Source organism: Schistocerca serialis, chromosome 2 (genome assembly GCF_023864345.2).
Source record: "Schistocerca serialis cubense isolate TAMUIC-IGC-003099 chromosome 2, iqSchSeri2.2, whole genome shotgun sequence".
NCBI lineage: Eukaryota > Metazoa > Arthropoda > Insecta > Orthoptera > Acrididae > Schistocerca > Schistocerca serialis.
The window spans coordinates 987,838,448-987,860,515 of record NC_064639.1 but is presented as its reverse complement, the minus strand read 5'-3'; the positions used below and the strand labels follow the sequence as shown (position 1 = coordinate 987,860,515).

General features: G+C 43.7%; 1 protein-coding gene across 7 annotated transcripts in view; it reads left to right on the top strand.

The window, feature by feature from the left end:
• The window catches only part of LOC126458414 (protein Mpv17-like), a 304,656-nt gene extending 283,007 nt beyond the window's left edge, over positions 1-21,649 (top strand). For 5 of the 7 annotated variants that reach the window (XM_050095446.1, XM_050095443.1, XM_050095439.1 and 2 more), the window contains one exon: positions 20,836-21,649. The gene's annotated coding sequence lies outside the window, so the exon portion shown is untranslated. The remainder of the gene's footprint in view (positions 1-20,835) is intronic. The other 2 variants (XM_050095440.1, XM_050095441.1) reach the window with 2 other exon arrangements.
• Positions 21,650-22,068: the final 419 nt, after the last annotated feature.

Below are 22,068 nucleotides of genomic sequence, written 5' to 3'. Positions count from 1 at the left end.
CAAATGCCTCTAAATCACCCCCCTGTTAATTTTTATATCCCCGCATTTTACATTTTCCCACTTTTGTGTTAATTTTTGTTGGTCACAACAGAAGTACTATCTCTCATACAGTGCTTTGCCATAATTAATGATTCTATGTTACAACATTTCCCACATTTTAAGTTTTCTTTGACGTTACCGTGACATTGATTTTCATACAGATTTCTGCAAAAAGTGCATCATACTTCTGCTCAAAGTCCGCCTTGAAAAGAATGCAGACTATACTCAAAGTTATTAATCATGTAACATGGCATTAACGCAATAAGCAAGATTTTAATTGTAAGAATGTTAGGTCATGTCCACCTGTACTTTAGGTTTGCAGTGTTTGGAAAGGTGGGAAAATATGCTGAGCCAATGCTTCATTGATAATCACTGTCTGTTGATTTTGACGTTAGTATCAAGCTTCCTTCTGCTCATTGCATTGTATTGCAACAGCTTTAATTTAATTTCACAGTCATTTATACAAAAATACACCATTTTTGTAGATGGCCATCTCTATAGTGTGCTTTCACGAATTATCAACACTTCTGTGTGAAGTATGCTAATCCGTACTCAGCGTGCAGTCTTAGGGTGGTATGACTTGATGTTAGATGTAAACATTCCTCCTCAAGATGCTCCATAACATGACAACAGTTTCCACCCTCCTTCTCACCCAGGATGTTCTTCAAATGAGTGACCTCCTTGTTGGAAACAAACTGTAGATTTTATGCCTATTGTTCCCTGTTTACAAAGACTGCTAACTTTAGTGTTTTGACCAATATTGTGTTACATGTTTTATTTATCATAATTTTGTAATGATTATCAATAATATGTCTCATAATAGAACACAAGTATCTTTTTAATGTGGTTTCATGAAAGACCTTTGCATCTGTGTTTTATTTTCACCATTAGACATGATCAGGACAAAGAGAGACGAACATGTGCACATTTGTGTGTGTTTGCACTAAGCCACTGCCCTCATGATAGTCACAAAGGCAGTGGCTGAGTGCTGACACACACAAATTTGCCTGCACTTTTCCCACTTCATTCTGATCGTGTCCAATGGTGTAAATGAAACACAAAAGCAAAAGTCTTTTGTGAAACCTCATTAAAAAGATATTTGTGTTCTGATGTGAGACTTATTGTTGATGATCATTAAAAAATTATGGTAAATGAAACTTGCAACACAGTATTGGTTAAAGCACATAAGATGGCAACCTTTGTAAACAAAGAACAATAGGTGCGAAATCTGCAGCTTGTTGTGCTTCCTATCCTTCCCTATATTTACACTTTCTTGAATTTTACATTTTTTAGGTCATTCTGCTCAGAAATGTTAAAAGGGATTGTTACTGTATATCTAAATTTACAGCCATACTCTGCAAACCACTGTGAAGTGCATGGAAGAGGGCATCTCCTGTTGTACCAGTTATTAGGGATGCTTCCTGTTCCTTTTGCATAGGGAGAATGGGAAGAATGACTGATTAAATGCATCTATATTTGCTGTAATTAATCTAATCTTGTCCTTGCAATGCCTATAGGAGTGGTCTGTAGGGGGTTTCAGTTTATTCCTAGATTCACTGTTTAAAGCAGATTCTTGGAACTTGGCATAAGTAGGCTTCTTGGAATAGTTTGTCTATCTTCAAATGTCCGCCAGTTGAGTTTTTTCAGTATCTCTGTGGAACTCTTCAGAGGGTCAAACAAACCTATGACCCTTCATGCAGCTCTTCTTTGTATGTATTCAATATTCTTAGTTAGTCCTATTTAGTATCTGCTCAACAGTCTTTAGCAACATTCTAGGATGGGTAGCATGAGTGATTTGTAAGCAGTTTCCTTTGTAGACTGATTGCATTTCCTAGTATACTATCAATAAACCAAAGCAGGCCACTTGCTTTACCTATGACCGAAATACGTGATCATTCCATTTCATATCCATATCAAGTATTCCACCCAAGTATTTGTTTGAGTTGAAAGATTACATTTGTGGTTCATTAATATTGTAATCATAGGCTACTATGTTTGATCAACAGTTACAAAGAAGATAGACAGCTAGGCACTGTAAAGATGACATGTTGAGTTGCAGAAAGACACAATGAAAAGACTGATGCTCACTGAGCTTTCAGCCAAAGCCTTCTTCATTAAAGAAAGGAAAATACTCATACACAATCAAGCACACCTCATGCTATAGCAGCTGAAGTGTTCATGTGTGCATGAGGTGTGCCTGCTTGTGTCCAGCTCCAGCTGTCACCTGTGTTACATCTCCAGATCAGCAAGTTACATATTTATCTTTTCCTGTGTTTACTCACAGGGTGACAATTATTGAATTATACAAAATAAAAGCATCGTAACTTCAGAACGATTTGTGTTAGGACATTCAAACTGCATGGTTGGCCATGGAGTATGATGGGAATTGGTATGTTCATGTGCATGTGCCTTGTTGTTGTTAGCCATTTTCATTGGATGGGTTTGTCAATAAGCAAAACTGGTGCATTTGGAACCTGAGAATACACATTTAGTGATCGAGAAGTCTCTTTACCCTCAACCAGTGACTGTGTGGTGCAATGTTCAGTCATGGAATAATTGGTGCAATATCCCTTGATGGCATGGTGTCTACCAAATGGCACATGAAGGTCTTGGAAGATGATTTCATCCCCATTATCCAAAGTTACCCTGATTTTGGCAAGATGTGGTTCATACAAGACGGAGCTTGACCCCATTGAAGCAGGGGAGTGTTTGATGTCCTGGAGGAGCACTTTGGGGACCACATTCTGGCTCTGGGGTACCCAGAAGCCACTGGCATGGGCCTCGATTGGCCACCATATTCTCTGGATCTGAACACATGTGACTCCTTTTTGTGGGGCTATGTTAAAGACAAGGTGCACAGCAATAACCTCAAAACCATTTCTGTACTGAAAACAGCCATTCAGGAGGTCATTGAGAGCATCGATGGTCTCACACTTCAGCAGGTCATGCAGAATTTTGCTATTAGTCTTTGTCACGTTGTCACCAAGGATGACAGGCATAACAAAAATGTCATAACCTAAATCTGAATACCTGTAGTGACGTTTACATGTAAAATAAAGCATGTACATGCAGTAGTTTGTAACTACTTTATGTTGTTTTCATATAGTTGCAAATTGTCATTAAGAATTTTAATCTCATGTTTTATAAATGAAATTCAGGCAGTCAGTAGCTCAGTTGTTGATTCTTCTGAAGAACCAGCCACAATGTTCATTATGATGCCAGCGTCCATTGGTGACACGTCAAGAAGGTAACAAGTTGCATATCTAGGTACCTCTCAACTTTTATAGTTTACTTCTTCAGTTATTCTTGATAGGATGAGTAGGACGTGCATGTGCCATGTGCAGACACAAGAAGAGCTGGCAACAGTTTGTGAATTGTTGACTGTGGTTTCGGCTATAGTCAGCCACTTTCAGGCTGCTGCTTCAGGGTGTACCATTGGTGGAAACTGTGGTGCATCACATGGGGCACCTCAGGTGTTGCATATTTCATCAATGGGCTCTGCTGCTAGCCACCTCCTAGTGTACCCAATGTGATGATATGCACTCCTTACAGGATGAGCACAGGATCTAATGTGTTTGCATTGCTCGAGGTGGAGGGACAGTGTGGAGGCTTGGCATCTGGCCTTGCCTATTTACTCTGTGAGTGAACAGATGGCCATTCCTTCAGCAGGGTTTGAGTAGGCACACATGGGCAGGGGCTTGCTAGTTATTGGAGCACCAACGTTAGGAATATTATGGAGCCTGTTAGAAAGATAGCATTCAGGGCTGGAAAGAAAGCCAGTGTGTACTTGGTATGTCTGCTGGGGCCCTCATCTGAGATGTGGAGGTGACCTTGCCTGCATCTGTCAAGGTGTATGGAGGGTGCAGTCGACTACAAGTTGTGGCTCACATTGGCACCAGTGACACTTGTCACATGGGTTCTGAACCCATTCTCAGTTCATACAGGCAGCTGACAAAGGTGTTGAAGGCTGCTGGTCCCATGTACATTGTACAAGCAGGGCTTGCAATTGGCAGCATTGTTCCCAGAGTTCATGAGGGTACTCTGATTTGGAGTCAAGTGGAGTATGTCAGCCAAAGGTTTTGTTGACTCTGTTATAGTCTTGGCTGCAGATTTTTAGACCTGCTTTATTGGGTTGGGAACTGTGGAACTCTCTTGATAGGTCCGGTGTTAACTACACTAAGGATAGCAGAGTACTTGTGGAGTGCATGTGTCTTTCTTTTGCTGTTTTATAATCCGAACTAATTGAGACCAGACCTTGTTCGGAGATTTCAGATTTGTTCGGACCAGCCAGAATTACAGTGATGAGTTTCTAGAATGAAGTATACCAAGCAGATAAGTAGGTACACCATGGTAACAAATGAGAACAAGTGTGGGAACAATGGCACACTCTCACTCCCTGCCCTTGTTGTGCATTGTTGAGACCTATGCAGTGTCTCAGGTCAGTGCACTACCAGTTGGTTCACAAAGTGCTTGGTTATGTTAGTTATCGATCGCTGGCATGCGTAACAGTTGTATTGTATTCATTCAGGTGTAGTGGTGTACGTATTTTCATCATGAGTAAACAGAAACATACAATGTTAACTCTCAAAGAAAAACTGAAAGCTTTGAAGCAGATCGACAATGGTGAGAATGTATCTAAACTGGCAACAGAACTGAGTGTTGTTAAAGCAACCATTTGCGATTAGACGAAGAACCAAGTGAAGCTTGAACGGTCCTGCACAACGTATTTGAGAAAAAACACTCAAAATTCAGCAGACTTTGAAACAGTTCCAGTACGATGAAGTGGATGAAGGTTTTTTTTACCTATGGTTTACACAGGAAAGAGAAAGGGGAACTCCTTTGAGTGGAGTACTGGTTCAGGAGAAGGCTGTTTACCTGAACAAGTTAATGAATGGTGATGAGTTCTTTCATGCGAATATGCGTTGGTTGGACAGATTCAAAAAACGTCATGGAATCTGTCAGCTAACAATTACTGGAGAGAAGCTTTCTTCTGACTGTGATGCAGTGATGGAATACTTGGGTGAGTTTGAAAAAATAAGAGTTGTTGTTGTTGTGGTCTTCAGTCCTGAGACTGGTTTGATGCAGCTCTTCATGCTTCTCTATCCTGTGCAAGCTTCTTCATCTCCCAGTACTTACTGCAACCTACACCCTTCTGAATCTGCTTAGTGTATTAATTTCTTTGTTATAACCTTTAATCACCAATAATTGCGTGAATATTCAAACACACTCACTTAGAAACAATAGCTGGTTACATGATAACAATTCAGTATCTCTCATTCGACTGCCGTGCCGTGACATGCGGCCGGCACCGTTCATAGCTAGGTGGCGCTCCCGCGCTCAGCCAAGTTGCAGAGCACCTCTATCGCTGTTTGCACGTACTGTCGTGGCGGCACTGTTAAATGTAGTGGCACTGTCAGAACACTTTTCCCCCGTTAAAAAAAAAAAAAAAACACTCACTTCCTTGGAGACATGGACAGTGCGGAGACATCCATGGCGTCTTGTGAGGCCCCGAGAAGATCCCGCGGAGAGACATGAGAGTATGGTCGAAAATGTCCAGGACGGAAGCTCGTGCGTGGAACGTGCCTCCTGGACGAGATGATGGGTGAATACTCTGGAGCAGCATCCATAGGTGTCGTGGACCTGGGGGTGTGCTCCAGCGAGATGGGTCCCAGAGAAGGCGGCGCCGCAACTGGGGCCGGTTCCGGCGTACTCGGAAATGGTAGCGACGTCGGCTGCATCAACACGTACGGTAGATCAGCAGCAGCAACAGGACTGGCTTCTCGAGCTGGTGGAGGCGAAGGAACGGGCGGTGGCACCGGCGTAGCCACCACTCGTGGGCGCATCTGGTCGTAATGGCGAACAACCATGCCATCGTCCGTACGTATTTCACAAAGCCGGCGGCCACGAAGAGCCCTGACCACCCTTGGAATCCATTTAGGGCGAGATCCATACCATCGTGCCCACATGTCGGCGCCCACCGAGTATTATCCCACACTAGGGGACACAGCACAAGGCCTGACAGGGTGAAGCAGGTGCAGTAGAGTACGCGGTTGGTGGCCATGCAAGAGTTCAACAGGGCTGTGATCACCCAGAGGCGTGAAGCGATAAGAACTCAGAAATTGCAGCAGAGCGTCATCTGTGGAAAAATCACTAAGGCATTTTTTCATCTGGCTTTTGAAAGTGCAGACAAGGTGCTCGACCTCCCCATTCGATTGCGGATAGAAGGGTGGTGCTGTAACATGATGAATCCGTTGTCCAGTACAAAAATCACGGAAGGCCTGCAAAGAGAACTGAGGGCTATTGTCCGTGACGATCGTGGATGGAAGACCTTCTAGCGCAAAGATTTTGGACAAAGCCAGCGTCGTCGTCGCAGTGGTGGGTGACGGACATTGAACAACAAACGGAAACTTCGAGAAGGCATCAATCAACAGTAGCCAATAAGTACCGAGGAAGGGGCTGGCAAAGTCAGCGTGAACCCGTTCCCATGGCTGCACCGGATCAGGCCATGGAGAGGGCATTGTACGAGGTGCAGCCAGTTGTTGAGCACACTGACCATACGCAACAACCATGTGGCCGATGTCCGAATCAATACCGGGCCAATAAACGTGCCTGCGGGCCAGGGACTTAGTCCGAGAAATCCCCCAATGGTCTTCATGCAACAGTTTGAGAACATCTTTGCGAAGAGAGGCTGGCACCATGACCTGTGGAGATGCGCCATCCGTGGCCAGAAGAACAACACCATCACGAACAGACAGACGAAGGCGCAAGGCATGGTAGTTGCGAAGGGGATCCGATGCCCGGCCCTTGGTCCTGTCGGGCCAACCCCGTTGAACAAAACCGATCACCTGACGCAGGACCGGGTCCCGCGCAGTAGCCCACGCAACCTGCAAACCTGTAAGTGGAAAACCCTCAACCGCACGACGTTCTTCCTCATCAATGTGGAAACAGAGTAGTTCATCATGATCGAAAACCGGGTCGGGACCCATCGGCAATTGCGACAATGCGTCAATGTTGGCGTGGTGGGCCGTAGGGCGATAGTGAATCTCATAGTGAAAATGAGACAAGTATAAGGCCCAATGTTGCAGGTGGTGAGCTGCCTTATCCAGAAGCGACGCCGATAGGCTGAACAGAGAGACCAGCGGCTTGTGGTCGGTGATGAGGTGAAACTTAGAACCATACAAAAAAACGCTGAACTTTTTTAGAGCATAAATGATAGCAAGCGCCTCCTTTTTGATTTGAGAGTAATGCCGTTGCGCATCGTTGAGGGTCTTGGAAGCATAGGCGATGGGTCGTTCCGACCCATCCTCATACCTATTGGCGAGAACAGCCCCTAGGCCATACTGTGACGTGTCAGTCGCCAGAACCAGGTGCTGACCCGGATGGAATGTGGCAAGACAAGGCGCCAACTGCAAATGAGCCTTCAGGCGGACAAAAGCCTGCTCACACTCATCGGACCAACAGAAAGGGACGTTTTTTCGTAACAGATGATGCAGAGGATGAGCTACCGCTGCAGCGGATGGAATGAATTTGTGATAATAAGCAATCTTGCCTAGAAATGCCTGAATTCTTTGACCGTAGACAGCCGGGGTAGAGCGTTAATGGCCGCAACATGCTGACGTAGAGGACGTACACCCTCACGGGACAAGTGGAAACCAAGATACACAATGGAGGGTTGGAAGAACTGTGACTTGTCCAGATTGCACTTCAACCCAGCAGAATGCAAAACCCGAAACAGTGAACGCAAATTGCGAAGGTGCTCCTCAGTGGAGGCCCCTGTGACAACAATGTCACCCAGATAGTTTATGCAGCCGGGAACGGAAGCCGTGAGCTGTTCCAAAAACCGCTGAAAAATGGCCGGTGCACTAGCGACGCCAAATGGTAACCGCTGGTACTAATACAACCCACAAGGAGTGTTGATGACGAGAAAATCCTTGGAAGAAGCACCCAACGGCAACTGATGGTATGCCTCCGATAAGTCAAGTTTGGAAAAGAACTGGCCCCCAGCGAGCTTGGTAAATAACTCCTCAGGACGGGGGAGAGGATAAGTGTCAATGAGGCTCTGAGCGTTGACGGTGGCTTTAAAATCGTCACACAATCGCAGACTCCCGTTTGGTTAGGAACCACCACAATTGGCAATGCCCATTCGCTGGAGGTAACAGGAAGGAGAATCCCTGAAGCTGTTAACCTGTCTATCTCAGCCTTGACAGGTGTTCGCAACGCCACCGGAATAGGGCGTGCCTGGAAAAACTTAGGGCGAGCTGTAGGTTTAAGAGTAGTGTGGGCTTCAAAATCCTTGGCATGACCCAGACCAGCAGAGAACACGGATGAAAATTCAGAACACAATCCATCCAGCTGTTGGTACGGAATATCCTCAGATATGAGGTGCACATCATCATCAATGGAGAACCCGAACAACTGGAAAGCATCATAACCGAACAGGTTTTCAGTGCCCGCATGATCCACCACATAAAACGTGAGGCGCCTAATAACAGACTTGTAGGCAGTGGAAGCATCAAACTAGCCAATGATAGGAATTTTCTGTTTATTATAAGTTCTCAGATTTCATGTAACTGGAGACAAGGGAGGGGAGCCCAACTCCAAATACGTGGAAGAATTAATGAGAGTTACTGCAGAGCCAGTGTCCACTTGCATGTGAATGTCTCTATCCAGAACACAAACAGTAACAAACAACTTATTTGTTTGAGAAAGCACACAGTTAACATCCATGTCCGATGCCTCGTCCTCGTCGACAGGTACTTTAGGGGACTGACACACAGAAGCAATGTGGCCTTTTTTCCTACATGAATTACACGTGGCCCAACGTTTTGGACACGCGGCCCTGTCATGCTGTACGAAACAACGTGGACAAGAAGGAAGTGCGGAACAAACCTGCTTCTGTGGTTGCTGTTTTCGCTGCGAGTGTTGCTGCCCAACGCGACATTGTTTACGCGAGTGAACCGCCGCCACATCTTCGTTCTCCTGTGAAACAGGCAAATTGTCCATGTCGAAAGTTGACTGTACAGCGCCTACATCACACCACGCGTCTATTTGTGTGCCAGCAGCGTGAGACACTTCAAAGGATTGAGCGATGCTTAGAACTTCCAACAACGACGGGTTTGGCAGCTGTAGGGCACGTTGCCGAATTCTTTATCAGGAGCATGCCATAGAATAGCATCCCTAACCATTGAATCAGCATAAGACTCATGATGAGTGTCCGTGACAAACTGACATTTCCTACTCAGACCGTGTAGTTCCGCCGCCCAAGCCCGGTAAGATTGATGGGACTGTATATGACACCGGTAGAACGCCACGCGGGCGGCAACGACGTGGGTGTTTTTGCGGTAATAGTTAGATAATAAGTCACACATTTCTTGGAAGGGCAGGGAGGCAGGTTCCCGCAGAGGGGCTTACTGAGATAGCAGCTGATAGATCCGTGGGGAAATCCAAGATAGAAATAACGACTTACACATAGGAGCGTCGACAACGCTGAAAGCCAAGAAGTGTTGCTGCAAATGCTTCTCATAATCCTCCCAGTCTTCAGCGGCCTCGTCGTAACGAGGGAATGGAGGCGGAGAAGAGGAAGACAGACGATGAGTAAGTGACGTCGACAACACCTGAATAGCAGCCGTCAGCTGTGTTTGTTGTTCAATGGGCACTTGCGTAAGCTGTTCCATGTCCGCCCCGTCATGAACACACAAATCCACAACACAGTGAAAATATCCCATCCTCGTCGCCAAAAAGTGTTATAACCTTTAATCACCAATAATGCGTGGATATTCAAACACACTCACTTGGAAACAATAGCTGGTTACATGATAACAACTCAGTATCTCTCATTCGACTGCCATGCCGTGACATGCGGCTGGCGCCGTTCGTAGCTAGGTGGCGCTCCCGCGCTCAGCCAAGTTGGGGAGCGCCTCTATCGCCGTTTGCACGTACTGTCGTGGCGGCACTGTCACAACACTCTTGGTCTCCCTCTATGACTTTTACCCTCCATGCTGCCCTCCAGTGCTAAATTTGTGATCCCTTGATGCTTCAGAACATGTGCTACCAGCCGGCCCCTTCTTCTTGTCAAGTTGTGCCACAAACTCCTCTTCTCCCCAATTCTATTCAGTACCATTAGTTATGTGATCCACCCATCTAATCTTCAGCATTGTTCTGTAGCACCACATTTCGAAAGCTTCTATTCTCATCTTGTCTAAACTATTTATTGTCCACATTTCACTTCCATACATGGCTACACTCCATACAAATACTTTCAGAAACGACTTCCTGACACTTAAATCTATACTTGATGTTAACAAATTTCTCTTCTTCAGAAATGCTTTCCTTGCCATTGCTAGTCTACATTTTATATCATCTCTACTTCGACTATCGTAAGTTATTTTGCTCCCCATATTCCAGTTAACATTATCAAAAGCTTTCTCTAAGTCTACAAATGCTAGAAACGTAGGTTTGCCTTTCCTCAATCTTTCTTCTAAGATAAGTCGTAAGGTCAGTATTGCCTCACATGTTCCAATATTTCTACAGAATTCAAACTGATCTTCCCCGAGGTCAGCTTCTACCAGTTTTTCCATTCGTCTGTGAAGAATTCGCGTTAGTATTTTGCAGCTGTGACTTATTAAACTGATAGTTCAGTAATTTTCACATCTGTCAACACCTGCTTTCTTTGGGATTGGAATTATTATATTCTTCTTGAAGTCTGAGGGTATTTCGCCTGTCTCATACATCTTGCTCACCAGATGGTAGAGTTTTGTCAGGACAGGCTCTCCCAAGGCCGTCAGTAGTTCTAATGGAATGTTGTCTACTCCCGGGGCCTTGTTACGACTCAGGTCTTTCAGTACTCTGTCAAACTCTTCATGCAGTATCGTATCTCCCATTTCATCTTCATCTACATCCTCTTCCATTTTCATAATATTGTCCTCAAGTACATCGCCCTTGTATAGACCCTCTACATACTCCTTCCACCTTTCTGCTTTCTCTTCTTTGCTTAGAACTGGGTTTACATCTGAGCTCTTGATATTCATAGAAGTGGTTCTCTTTTCTCTAAACGTCTCTTTAATTTTCCTGTAGGCAGTATCTATCTTAATCCTAGTGAGATAAGCCTCTACACCCTATATTTGTCCTCTAGCCATCCCTGCTTAGCCATTTTGCACTTCCTGTTGATCTCATTTTTGAGACGTTTGTATTCCTTTTTTCCTGCTTCATTTACTGCATTTTTATATTTTCTCCTTTCATCAATTAAATTCAATATTTCTTCTGTTACCCAAGGATTTCTAATAGCCCTCGTCTTTTTACCTATTTGATCCTCTGCTGCCTTCACTACTTCATCCCTCAGAGCTATCCATTCTTCTTCTACTGTATTTGTTTCCCCTATTCCTGTCAATTGTTCCCTTATGCTCTCCCTGAAACTCTGTACAACCTCTGGTTTAGTCAGTTTATCCAGGTCCCATCTCCTTAAATTCCCAAGTTTTTGCAGTTTTAGTCTACAGTTCATAACCAATAGATTGTGGTCAGAGTCCACATCTGCCCCTGGAAATGTATTACAATTTAAAACCTGGTTCCTAAATCTCTGTCTTACCATTATATAATCTATCTGATACCTTCTAGTATCTCCAGGATTCTTTCATGTATACAACCATCTTTTATGATTCTTGAACCAAGCGTTAGCTATGATTAAATTATGCTCTGTGCAAAATTCTACCAGGCAGCTTCCTCTTTCATTCCTTAATCCCATTCCCTATTCACCTTCTACGTTTCCTTCTCTTCATTTTCCTACTCTCGAATTCCAGTCACCCATGACTATTAAATTTTCGTCTCTCTTCAGTACCTAAATAATTTCTTTTATCTCATCATACATTTCATCAATTTCTTCATCATCTGCAGAGCTAGCTGGCATATAAACTTGTACTACTGTAGTTGGCTTGGGCTTCATGTCTATTAGCCACAATAATGCGTTCACTATGCTGTTTGTAGAAGCTTACCCGCACTCCTATTTTTTTTATTCATTATTAAACCTACTCCTGCATTACCCCTATTCGATTTTGTATTTATAACCCTGTATTCAAATGGTTCAAATGGCTCTGAGCACTATGGGACTTAACATCTGTGGTCATCAGTCCCCTAGAACTTAGAACTGCTTAAACCTAACTAACCTAAGGGCATCACACACATCCATGCTCGAGGCAGGATTCGAACCTGCAAACCCTGTATTCACCTGACCAAAAGTCTTGTTCCTCCTGTCACCGAACTTCACTAATTCCCACTATATCTAACTTTAACCTATCCATTTCCCTTTTTAAATTTTCTAACCTACCTGCCCGATTAAGGGATCTGACATTCCACACTCTGATCCGTAGAACGCCAGGTTTCTTTCTCCTGATAACGACATCCTCTTGAGTAGTCCCCGCCTGGAGATCCGAATGGGGGACTATTTTACCTCCAGAATATTTTACCCAAGAGTATGCCATCATCATTTAACCATACAGTAAAGCTGCATGCCCTCGGGAAAAATTACGGCTGTAGTTTCCCCTTGCTTTCAGCCGTTCGCAGCACAGCAAGGCCATTTTGGTTAGTGTTACAAGGCCAGATCAGTCAATCATCCAGACTGTTGCCCCTGCAACTACTGAAAAGGCTGCTGCCCCTCTTCAGGAACCACTCGTTTGTCTGGCCTCTTAACAGATATCCCTCCATTGTGGTTGCACCTACGGTACGGCCATCTGTATCGCTGAGGCATGCAAGCCTCCCCACCAACGGCAACGTGCATGTTTCTCCCCAACAAATTTATAACGCTGACAAGACTGCCCTTTATTTTAGGGCATTGCAACAAAAAGCGTGGCGTCAAAAGCAGATGATCATGCTCCTGGTTTTAAAATGTGCAGCAACACTGCTGGTAATCACAAGCTGCCTTTAATGCTGATTGGAAAATCTCCTAGGCCCAGAGCTTTTAAAACTGCAACATAAAGTCCCTGCCCATATATTATCGCTACCAGAAAAAAAATCATGGATGGATGGTAAGCTGTGCAAAGAATGGTTTCACGGCTAGTTTGTTCCCTATGTTCGACAGCTGCTAAGGAAAATCATTTGTCTCCCCATGCATTAGTTTTGATTGATAATGCACCATCTCACCCCAGCACTGAGGAATTATGTGATGGAGAAATTGCCAGGAAGTTTTTGCCTCCAAATGTCACACCACTTGTACAGCCGATGGACCAGGGCATACTGGAAACATTAAAACTGATTTACAGAAAACAATTTTTAAGAATGCTGATCCAAGATGATAGCATTCCTTTAGTGGACAAAATAAAAAAGACCAATGCGAAGGATGTTGTTTATGGGAATGAAATTTTCACTCTACAGCAGAGTGTGCTCCGATATGAAACTTCCTGGCTTATTAAAAATGTGTGCCGGACCGAGACTCGAACTTGGGACCTTTGCCTTTTGCGGGAAAGTGCTCTACCAACTGAGCTACCCATGCACAACTCACACCCCGTCCTCACAGCTTTAATTCTGCCAGTACCTTGTCTCCTACCTTCCAAACTTCACAGAAGCTCTCCTGCGAACTTGCCCGTGAAAGGCAAAGGTCCCGAGTTCGAGTCTCGGTCCGGCACACAGTTTTAATCTGCCAGGAAGTTTCATGTTGTTTATGGGGCTGCTGAGGTATGGCAGAATATTTAAGAAAATACTCTGAGATAATCGTGGAGAAAACTGTGGATGTTTCTTGAATTTCAAGACAGCCTAGTTGAAAATGAAGAGGAAAATCTACTACAAATGATACAGACAATCCCTGGATGTGAAGTAGCTAGTGAAGGAGATGTAGATGAGTGGATTGCAGTGGATGGGACATGTGTGGAGAACCTTACTGATGCTGATTTAATTGCTGCTGTGAGTTAAGACCAGGAAGAAGTGGACTGCTGTGACAGAAGAGACAGTGTGCCTGAAAGTGACAACGGAAAGCTGGTGCCACACAGAGATGCAGCAGAAGTCCTTGACATTGCACTACGTTATTTGGAGCAACAGCCCACTGCTACACTGATATTTATGAGACGATGGCACAACTACGCTTTGTATAACAGACTGTCTTCATTATGCTAGAAAACAATGACTGAGTTTTTGTCATCTAAAAAGTAGGGATAAAATATCCACTGTATTTTAGTAAGTTTGACAGCTGTTATTTCATTGTTATGCATTGTTTAAAACTAATGTGTTCTTGCCATTTTTTCCAATACATGTTTACTGTACTGTGTAAATTAAAATAGTGTATATGTACAGCAATTTACTGCACAGTTTTCCATACTTCGACTAATATTTTTCATGTTCCTATTAACCGAACGTTTGGATTACCAGGGTTCAGATTAGCGGGACTCTGCTGTACTGTGATGAACACTCAGCAGTCAATATGCAGATAGGGACATCAGACCATGTTCAGAGTAAAGACACTTTGACTGTCAAAATTTTATCAGTAAATTGTCAAAATTTCATAACAAAGTTCCCAAATTTACTGCCCTTCAGGAAAGGTCTCAATCTCATACTATTCTTGGGATGCAGAACTAGCTAAAACCCAAAGTAGGAAGTCTGAGATATTTAGTTAGTCATGGAATGTCAAGAACACAATACATGGTCATTGGTCCCAGGTTACGTTTTCGGACGAGTCCAGGTACAGTCTGAACAGTGATTCTCATCGGGTTTTCATCTGGCATGAACTAGGACCAAGATACCAACCCCTTAATGTCCTTGAAAGGGACCTGTATAGATGTCTTGATTTGATGGTATGGGGTGGGATTATGATTGGCGCACGTACACCCCTGTATGTCTTTGACAGAGGAACTGGAATAGGTCAGGTATATCGAGACGTCATTTTGCACCAGTATGTCTGCCTTTTCAGGGGTATAGTGGGTCCCACCTTCCTCCTGATGGGCGATAACACATGGCCCCACCGAGCTGCCATCGTGGAGGAATACCTTGAAACAGAAGATATCAGGCAAATGGAGTGACCTGCCTGTTCTCCAGACCTAAAACCCATTGAGCACATCTGGGATTCTCTCAGCCAACATATCGCTGCATGTCTTCAAACCCCCATGACACTTCAGAAGCTCCGAAAGGCACTGGTGCAAGAATGGGAGGCTATACCCCAGCAGCTGCTCGACCACCTGATCCAGAGTATGCCAACCCATTGTACGGCCTGTGTACGTGTGTTTGGTGATCATATCCCATATTGATGTAGGGGTACATGCGCAGGAAACAGTGGCGTTTTGTAGCACATGTGTTTTGGGACAGTTTTCTCAACTTTGCACCAATACCATGGACTTACAGATCTGTGTCATGTGTGTTCCCTATGTGCCTAAGCTATTATCACCAGTTTTGTGTAGTGCCACGTTGTGTGGCACCACATTCTACAATTATCCATAATTTATGAGCATGAGTGTAGATGGTTATGACCAAAATGGTGTTTTTTATTGTTGCAAATACTAAACATTTTGACAAACTACCTGTTGGCTTCTGCCTTGGATTCTTCAGCCGACATTCATCTCATGATTTTACTGACATTTCGCCAACATGAGTGGCTGGCCTTGTCAAAGCATAACCCTCCATTGCCGGTGGTGAACAGGAGCCGAGCTCACGGCCGCAGACTATATGTACCTGGCGCGCCATCGTCCGAGGGCTTCTCCACAGTCATTTCCGGTGCGGTTCGCCTCTTGCTACCTCTGACAGTCATTCACTGCAGCATGGGAAGCCCGGATCTGTTTACCTTAAGGCTTTCCTCTTTCTTGTTGAAGCTGTTTGCGTGTTTTTGTTTTTCTATAGCTTCTCTGAACAAGCGGGTGTAATAGTGCTTCTCTACAGCCAGAACTTCCATGTTGGCAAATTTTATTATGTGGTCAGTCTCACTCAATGCGTGCTCTGCCACGGCCAATTTCTCCACCTACCCCAACCTGCAATGTTGCTTATGTTCTTTGATCCTGGTGTTGATTGATCGTCCAGTCATTCCAACATAAACTTTTCCGCATGTACATGGTATATGGTATATTCCCGACAATTCAAGTGAGTCCCTTTTCTCCTTTGCCCATCTAAGACACTCTTTGATCTTCCTTGTCAGTTTGAAAATAGTCTTTACGCTGTGTTTGCACAATATAGGGCCGATACTGCCTGTCACTCTGGGAATAGTGGAGTACCCTTGCTCCTCATAACCCTTTCCAGGTGTTGCATTTCGCGTCTGAGGTGTTGCGGCTCACATATTCGTCCTGCTCGCGTTACGAGTGTATTAATCGTGCCTCCTTTCTGCCTCAGGTGGTGGTTTGATAGTTGGTGCAGGCATTGATCCATGTGTGTTGGTTTTCGATACACACTGTGTCCCAGGTTTTCACCATCCCTTGTGACCAGCACATCTAGGAATGGCAATTTTTTGTCCTTTTCTTCTTCCATGGTAAATTTTATGTTGGTGCGGAGGCTGTTCAAGTGTCTTAGGAAGTCACCTAGCTGTTCTTCACCATGACTTCACACAACGAAAGTATCATCGTCGTGTCTGTAAAACACCTCAGGTTTGCAAGTTGCCAAGTTCAGTGCCTGTGCTTCGAAATATTCCATGAAGAAGCATAAACTGGCAAAACACTTGGCCTCTCTGGTCCAGCCCCAATTCGGGAAGACTGACACATACATAAAGGACTCAGGTCACTTCTTTGAGAAGCTGAAGAAACTGAAACTTGCACTAAAAGACATCCTGGTCAGCTCTGATGTTGTTTCTTTGTTTACGAAAGTGCCACTCAGTGACGAGCTGGAGCACATTGGTTCCATTTTACCACAAGACATCACAAAGCTCTTCCATGCATGTCTCACCATGAGCTATGTCACATGGAATGGCAAATTCTACGAACAGCTGGAAGGCGTTGCGATGGGTAGTCATCTTAGTCCAGTGGTGGCCAACTTCTTCATGGAATATTTCGAAGCACAGGTACTGAACTTGGCGACTTGCAAACCTAAGGTGTGGCACAGATACATTGATGATACTTTCATTATGTGGAGCCATGGTGAAGAACAGCTCGGTGACTTCCTAAGACACTTGAACAGCCTCCACACCAACATAAAATTTACCATGGAAGTACAAAAGGACAAAAAACTGCCATATCTAGATGTGTGGTCACAAGGGATAGTGAAAACCTGGGACACAGCGTGTATTGAAAACCGACGGACACGGATTTATACCTGCACAAACTGTCAAACCACCACCCAAGTCAGAAAAGAGACATGATTGATATGCTTGTAATGTGAGCAGGATGAATATGTGAGTCGTAACACCTCAGATGCAAAAAGGAACACCTGGAAAGGGTTCTGAGGAGCGATGGGTACTCCACAAATCATATTAGAAGTGTAACAGAGCCAAACAATTGGCAAAGTAAGGAATCAGAAAAATAAATGTCGAGTATGGCCTTCCTGCCATACATTCCCAGAGTGACAGACAGAATCGGCCGTATACTGCGCAAACACAGCGTAAAGACTATTTTCAAACTGACAAGGAAGATCAAAGAGTGTCTTAGATGGGCAAAGGAGAAAAGGGACTCACTTGAAATGTCAGGAATATACCATATACCATGTACATGCAGAAAAGTTTATGTTGGAATGATTGGACAATCAATCAACACCAGGATCAAAGAATATAAGCAACATTGCAGGTTGGGCAGGTGGAGAAATTGGCCGTGGCAGAGCACACACTGAGTGAGACCAACCATGTAATAAAATTTGCCAACATGGAAGTTCTGGCTGTAGAGAAGCACTATCACACCTGCTTGTTCAGAGAAGCTGTAGAAATACAAAAATATGTGATTAGCTTCAACAAGAAAGAAGAAAGTCTTATGGTAAACAGATCCTGGCATCCCATACTGTAGCAAACAACCATCTCAGGTAGCAAGACGAGAACCGCACCAGAAATGACCGCGAAGAAGCCCTCAGACGTTTGCGCACCAGGTACATATAGTCTGTGGCCGTGAGCTCGGCTCCAGTTCGCCACCTGCAATCGAGGGTGAAGCTTTGACAATGTGAGCCATTCATGTTGGTGGAATGTCAGTAAAATGATCGGATGAATGTTGGCCGAAGAACCTGAGACAGAAGCCAATAGACAGTTTGTCAACATGTGGCCACGAAAGCCTTAACAAATTTTTACTAAAAATTTTGTTGTTGTTGCAAGTGCTATATCTTTAGGTAGTAGTTTTTTCTGTTCTTAACTTTTGTTGTTGCCAGCCCCATATATGTGTGGGAACACAATATAATATTTCTGGGTTTCAGTAAACCAGTAAACAAAATCTTACTTTGAAATACCCCTTCAAGATATGTTGAGAGACTGAGGATTATACATAAGCAGCATGATTTGGTCTATAGCTGGAGATGTAATACCCTCTACTGAACTACACCGAAACTAGGTTTAGTGTTACATCCATTACACAAGTGGCTATGCTTAGTGATTTATTGTGGTAAGAACTGTAGTGTATGCATTAAATGTTTGTGGTAAGCCATTTAATGAAAGTGTTAGTGGAAAAAAATATAAAATTTATTGTTTCAATGCACTTGAAAAACCTTTCACTAGGATCTGTGGAAGAAATATTTGCACATCAGCGTGTTATGTAATTTTTTACTAACATATTCCATATCCTCAAGGCTCTTCTCGCTGTGAGTCTGCGGAATGGATGGTATAATCTAATAATATCTAGTCTAAGAGTGTTGTTCATGTTAGAGATGTTACTATTCCTTAGAGGACACTGCAGCTTTTTTTTCCTGCATTTGGTGGATTTTTCCCTGACTTAACTCTGATAATTGTGGCACACCTTACTAGTCATTTGGAAGTTGTATAGGAACCACATTTGCCTTAACTTCACAACTCTTAAAAAAAAGTTTCAAACTGTAAACAGTGATGAGCCAAAACATTGTGACTACAGCCCACTGTGAGATTGAATGCTGTCTGATGGCATTGCAGGGACATGACATGGAAAGGAAAATATTTAAGTGGAGCAGAGAAGAATGGGTTATCATTCTACAAGTGGGGAAATCCCTCTGATATATAAGTAACTTTTACAAAGGTGAATCATTGGAAGACCCAGGATGGAATGTAACAGGATTAGGAAAATGATAGTTGCTACTCGCCATATAGTGGAAATGCTGAGTTGCAGATAAGCACAACTAAAAGACTGTCACAAAATGAGGTTTCGGGCACCAAAGTCTTTGTCAAAAATAGACAATAGAGAACACAAACACACACACACACACACACACACACACACACACACACACACACACACACAGACACACACACACAATGCCTAACAAAGGTTGATGCCAGGAAGGTTACAGGAACATGGGATATATTGCAGGGAGAGTTCCATCTATGTAATTCAGAAAAGCTGGTCTTGATGGGAAGGATCCAGATGGCCCAGCTGTGAAGCAGTCATTGACATGAAGAATGTCGTGGTGGGTGGTGCGCTCAGCAACAGGGTGGTCCAGTTGTTTCTTGGCCACATTTTTTTGGTGACCATTCCTGTGGACAGACAGCTTGTTGGTGTCAAGCCCATGTAGCATGCAGCACAGTGGTGTAGAGTTGATGACTGGTTTCACAGGTAGTCCTGCCTTTGATGGGACAGGTGGTGTATGGTGACTGGACTGGAGCAGATTGTGGTAGGATGATGTATGGGACAGATCTTGCATGTAGGTCTGTTGCAGGGATATGAGCTGTGGGGGCAAGAGGTTGGGAACAGGGATTATTGCAGGGTTGAACGAGGATATTGTGTAGGTTCGATGGATGGGAGAATACTACTATGGAAGGGGAGGGAAGAATAGTGAGTAGGAGATTCCTCATTTCAGGGTGCGACGAGAGGTAGTCGAAACCCTGGCAGAGTATGTAATTCAGTTGCTCCAGCCCTGGGTGATACTGAGTCACAAGAGGAATGCTCCTCTGTGGCTGGACAGTAGGACTCTGGGAGGTGATTGGTGAGTGGAAAGATAAGGTACAGGAGATCTGTTTTTGTATAAAGTTGGGAGGGTAATTACAGCCTCTAAAGGCCGCAGCGATACTTAGAGTGTATATCAAGAGGGAGAGCTTGTTGCTGCAGATGTGACGGGCCATGGGTGGCTAGGCTGTATGGAAGGGACTTCTTGTATGGAATTGGTGGCAGCTGTCAAAGTGAAGCTTTGCTGGTGATTGGTAGGTTTCATATGGATGTAGGAACTGATGTGGCCATTGTTGAGGTGCAGATTAACATTGAGGAAGGTGGCTTGTTGGGTTGAGCAGGATTAGATGAAGCAAATGGCGGAGAAGGTGTTGAGGTTCTGGAGGAATGTGGGTAGGGTGTCCTTACCCTGGATCTACCTTTCACAAAGGTCAGATTTTTTGTGGCCCAGCCCTAGGAATGAGCATCTGGGAAGTGGTGAAGTTCATCAGCTGTTCACGTGCCACTAATATGCACAACTATGGGAAGTAGTTTAAGAATTGGTGAAACTACAAGTAGACAGTAATGTGTTGTGACATTCACAGTTCATTATGAAACTTGGAGGTCAGAGACTTCCTTGCTCTGTAAAACAAGATTGGTGGCTGGTGCATGCACAACTGTTTTAGAGTACACCATTAATTCACATTGATGAAAATAAGGCTCCACAACTGATTACACTAGATGTTCCCATGTGATGTCAATTATGACTGTGGTGGGGATGGGATCATCAATATTGGACTGTAGGTCAGTGGAAATGAATTGCCTAGTTGGATAATCATGTTTCTTGTCACATCATGTTGAAATTCACTTTTCATTTACTGTCTTTCAGGTGAGTAACTGCTTGAAACATGCATTGTGTCACAGATGCAGGATGGAGGAGGGGGGAGGCAACACAACAACTGTGGATTACATGAACATATTGCAGACCACGTGCACTCCTTCATGACTGAGATCTTCTCCAATGGCAACGCCTTTCAGCATGATAACTGGTCTGCGTCTCAAGGCAGAATCATGCTATAGTGGTTTGAGGAGGGTAGTGAAAATTCAGATCATGGCCACCACATTTATTGGTCTGAAGCTGATGGAACACATCTTGGATGTTATTGGTTTCCAGCTCCACACCCACAAATGCCCAACCCCTCATTTACAGGAATTTTGTGACCTGTGTGTAGACTTCTGGTGACAAATATCTCTGGAAACATACCACAGACTTATTGAATCCATGTTGCAATGAATCACACTTGTGTTGCATTCCAAAGGTGAACCAACATGCATGGTCTTAATGTTTTGGCACATCACCATTGATGTGTCAGTGTGAAGTGCTTATAATATCTTCAGATGCAGATTGGAATGATGTTCCGTATTGAGCAATTGGATAAAAACGTACTTGATTAGAAGCAAAATGGATGTTTGATAACCCAACCCCTTATACACTCAGTAGCACGTTATGACTTACTCTTGTTCTAAAGAAATTATACTCATCTTAAATGTGATTCTATTTGAAATTTCAGATTATCTGTGTGAGTGTGGTATTCAAGCAGAAAGAAGCTACTGTTGAAAACTACTAGGGCTCTGTCCATAAGTGAGAAAGTGTCTGACAACTTGTACTTTTTGATACATTGCGAATAAACATTTTAAATCAATTTTCCTGATTTATTTTCTGCCAAACCCCTTGTTCATGTTAGTTAACTTTATCAACTAATAGCTTCGTAACTGACCTGAAATAACATGAAAATCATCATAGGTGTACTGCAGCATCACTACAGAGCTATTATTTTGAGGAAACAGTTCTGTTTTAATCAGTTACACAACACACAAAATAATTTCCGTATAGACTTTGCCTTCTTGTCTTATGTTGGGTTTAGTGTCTTCAACAAGGTTTCATAAGTCTAAGGAAGAAACTGGGAATCCATACAAACCCAAAAAGAAAATTGAAAACACAGATACTAGTGTCAGTTCCTGTAGGTTAACTGATAATTTCAATTACAGGATTGAAGATTGCTGTTGCTACATGACAAGTGACAATGTTCAATGTAAACACATTTCTGTTATTACAAGATGT